The sequence below is a fragment of the Balaenoptera musculus genome, chromosome 2 (assembly GCF_009873245.2).
Source record: "Balaenoptera musculus isolate JJ_BM4_2016_0621 chromosome 2, mBalMus1.pri.v3, whole genome shotgun sequence".
In the NCBI taxonomy this organism is placed as follows: domain Eukaryota; kingdom Metazoa; phylum Chordata; class Mammalia; order Artiodactyla; family Balaenopteridae; genus Balaenoptera; species Balaenoptera musculus.
In genome coordinates, this window is record NC_045786.1 from 56,771,204 (window position 1) to 56,775,565 (window position 4,362).

Genomic DNA, 4,362 nt, shown 5'->3' on the forward strand with positions numbered 1-4,362 from the left:
ATTTTTAAAGCTTAAATTTGATTTTGTGTGTTGTTGGGGCGATGGGAAAGGAGGCGGCGCCTCACCCGCAATAAAAGAATGGGAAAGGCCCAGTTTCGGAGGCCCTTAGGCAATATAGGGCCACAAAGATGTGGGCTTTGAAATGGCCTGGGAGAAAAGGCTACCTCTGAAGCCTACGTTCAATAGCATCTCTACTAGTATCTGCATAGGAAAGCTTTAGGGTCAGCAATCTGGCCGGAAGAGGGTAGGTAATGGAGTCTGCGTCTAGCAGTTTCGTTGTTTAGCAAGCTCACTGCCAGTTTATTTGGTGCGACTGACGGCCATCTGTCGGGTCCTGCTCCTCCCCTTCTCCAGCCCCGGTCCTGCGGAAATGAGGACGGAGAGGGAGACACAAGGCAGGCTGGGGGGAGTCGAAGTATGGCTTTCTGAGATAATGGAGTTCAGCCCACCTCCGACAGAGGCCAACGTAAATAATACCATATGATACTGAGGTCGGGGTTCTGCACCTGCCCTATTTGTGCAAATTTTTGTCACCTAATTTCTTTGAGCTATTATTGAATATACACACAAATGAATTTCCTCATGTCAGTTCCCCTGTTCGAAAACTGTGTAGTTTGCTCAGCTGCAAAATGGGAAGAATAGCAGTACCTTTCCATCGGTTTACTGTGAGAATTGCATGGAAAGGCTTAATGCGGTGCTGAACAGTGAACTGGTGCTCAAGAAACGTTAAGGAGGATAAATCCCAAAGTCCTTAGCTTGGCCTTTGAAGTCCTTCCACAGACAGTCCCCAACCGTCCTCCAGGCTTTATACTTGTCTCATCAGTGCCTTTTCTAACCTGCCCCCCCAACATGCTATGCACCCCATGAATTCCAGACGCCTCTCCATTTATCTGACGCCAACTTCTCCTTCAGTCTTCCCTTAACACAACCCCTTCTTTGACCACAGAAACCCACAGAGAACCCTCACTCCATTGTCTGTACAGCATCTGGTCTGTACTGCTTAGAGTATCAAAAGAAGGGGCAAGGGCCTCTTTGTGACCACACCACCACACCAAAACCCTGAAGTACACTTCTTTTTTTAACGTTTTGAATACAAAATATTTCAAAATAATTCAAAATTCAATAACTCAAAAAATTTTTAATATAAAAATGAAGATAGGGGCTTCCCTGGTGGCGCAGTGGTTGAGAATCTGCCTGCCAATGTAGGGGACACGGGTTCGAGCCCTGGTCTGGGAAGATCCCACATGCCGCGGAACAGCTGGGCCCGTGAGCCACAATTACTGAGCCTGCGGGTCTGGAGCCTGTGCTCTGCAACAAGAGAGGCCGCGACAGTGAGAGGCCCGCGCACCGCGATGAAGAGTGGCCCCTGCTTGCCATAACTAGAGAAAGCCCTAGCACAGAAACGAAGACCCAACACAGCCATAAATAAATAAATTAATTTAAAAAAAAAAATGAAGATAGTGAGAAGTCCCTTTCCTACTTTAGTCCCTCATCTGCCCCTTTCCCCAGCAAAGGTACTACCCCGTTGGTGGTACCCAATTATTCTTCCCCCAACAAAATAAATACACACAAATTCCAAATATGTCTTTCATTTCTAAACAAGTGAGTACATATCTCTAAATGATAAGGGCTTTTAAAAAACAATACCATTATTACATTTAAAAATAAATGCTTTCTTAATATCTTCAAGTATCCAGTCAGTGTTCAAATTCCCAGGATTGTCTCATACAATCTCATGATTGTATTGTGTATGTCACATTATAATCTTATGATTGGTTGGTTCAAATCAGGATCCAAACACGGTCCATGTATTTCATTTGATGGAGTTCACTCTGTCGCTCTCTTTTCCTTGCCATTTATTTGTTGAAGAAACTGGACCACTGAGAATTAGCACACTTTGTTAAAGTGATTTATTTATTGAATAATTGAATATAAAGCCTCCAAATATGAGTTCGATGGGAGAATAAAATGTGTTTAACTTAGTGTATCCTTGAATATATTCTTTTAGTACAAACAGTTATAACTCATTAGCCAACATAATAAATCACCAGCCAACAATAAGAAAATATAGTTTGAGATTGCGCTCATTTCTAAATGTTACTTCTGAAGGAGCTGTGATCATAATGTCCTCACTTGAGCTGAATTTAGGTCCACATCTAAACAAACCATTGCTTTTCCTACAGCTTTGGAAAGGAAAGGAAAGGAAATGAAGATGATGACAACTATTTAATATAAGTTTGAAATGAAATGAAGATGATGGCAACTACTTAATATAACGTATACTAAAATAAATTTAAAATCAAAATCACCTCCCCACAGAACACTGATTGCATTAGTTTCCTGGGGCTACCATAACAAAATACCACAAACTGGATGGTTTAAACAACAAATGTATTGTCTCACAGTTCTGGAGGCTAGAAGTCCAAGATCAAGGTGTTGGTAGGGTTGGTTTTTTTCTGAGGGCCCTGAGGGAGAATCTGTTCCAGGATTTTCCCCTAGCTTTTGGTTGTTTGCTGGCAATCTTTGGCATTCCTTGGCTTATAAACACATCACTCTGATCTCTGCTTTTATTTCACGTGGCACTTTCCCATGTGTCCAAATGTGCATTTCTGGGTGCCTGCCTGTGTCCATATTTCCCCCTTTTATAAAGACACAAGTCATATTGGATTAAGCATGCATTCTACTCTGATATGACCTCATCTTAACTAATTACATCTGCAACAACCCTGTTTCCAAATAAGGTCACATTCTGAAGTACTAGGGGTTAGAACTCCAACATACGAATATCAGGGGGACACAAATTCAACCCATAACACTGACCTTCAATTTAAAATGGATATATATTTAAAAGTAAATATATCTTCATTGACTTCTCATCAATTTACCAGTTTGATTTTTCTCTGACAGAGTTTGCCTTTTTAAAAATTCTACTTCACCTTCCATCACCTAGAGATTAAATATTCCTTTGTAATAATAGGAGTATTTAGGGGTCTTCATTTTCGATTGCGAAATTTTCCATGTGTTTCTTCCAAAGTCTGAAATAGTATCTTGAACTGATGATGATAACATATGGTAATTGTGGAGAATGTTTGAGAATTGTTGGGAATGACAGGAAATATTTAAGCAAGGAAAGAATTTGCAGCTGTGAACGTAGAAGCAAAGTTTTGCCCTAAGAAATTGAGTTCTTTTAGGAAAACATATGAAGGAAAAAATAATTACTTGCTTTGAGATATGGTTTTTTTAATTGAGGTATAGTTGATTTACAATGTTGTGTTAATTTCTGTTGTACAGCAAAGTGATCCAGTTACACACACACGTGCACAGACACACACATACATACACCTTCTTTTTTATATTACCTTCCATTATGGTTTATCACAGGATATTGAATATGTTTTGAGACTGCAAAATTGCTGCAGTAAAAATGTTCAGTTTGGATCACTGACTTAGAAAAAAAGGATTACGAAACTCCTATGTCTGTTCACAATAGCTATCATCACTAAAACAATCTTACAGTGGTTTAAACAGCCCATAATAATCACTAGCCCTTCCCAAATGCACAAACTAAATTACTTAGAGGAATTCAAGGATATGAAATTTATGTGCATAGTAAACCCTGTGAATCAGAGCTGATCTCCAAACTAATTTTCAGTATCACAGAACATAATAGCGAATTGGAAAAAACGCAGAAAAGCAACCGCCCAACGTGGGGCTCGAACCCACGACCCTGGGATTAAGAGTCCCATGCTCTACCGACTGAGCTAGCCGGGCAGCTGAGCAATACCCTTTTTCTAAATCTTTTCAAAGTAATAAGATTGTTTTAACTTATTCCAAGACATATTTTGTATTTAAATTTTTTTCTCCATAATTTTTTTTGGTAAAGCTTTTTACTACTCTCAAAATTGTGTTTCATTTCTGATTCTGTGCACACAAACTTTTACTGTTTAATAAATGTTTAAATGGCCCTCTAGTGGTCAGCGGTAAAGCGGGCTGATGCAGGCGCCCCTGAAGTCCCGCTGAGAGAGGACGGAAGTGAGCGTGGGGTGCCTCCTGTTTATCCTCGAGATCCCCGTTGAGAGAGCGCTCACCCCCTGCCGCTCCGGGGACCAAGAATGTTCTCGACACCTGCGTGGCCGGACACAACAGCTGGATCTGGAGGAACGTCCTGCGTACCTTCTAAAGAAGATCAGAATCCAAGGCACATGTGTAGAGCTGGCTGGCCTCTCGGGGGCCCCCGTGTGGCTTTGATGTATCTGGCATTTTTCTATGGCACGACGGTGGTTCAAGGAAGCCATGCCCCATTGTTCACAAAGTAGAAGATTATTAAAAAGCTAACGCAGTCTCAGAAATTAATTGAATTAA

The 4,362-nt window shown here is 40.9% G+C and overlaps 1 non-coding gene across 1 annotated transcript; it reads right to left on the reverse strand.

Annotated features, from left to right (window-relative positions):
• Positions 1–3,698: 3,698 nt before the first annotated feature.
• On the reverse strand, positions 3,699–3,771 carry TRNAK-CUU. The gene has a single exon. It is a non-coding gene; the product is annotated as a tRNA-Lys (tRNA).
• Between the last annotated feature and the right edge of the window lie 591 nt (positions 3,772–4,362).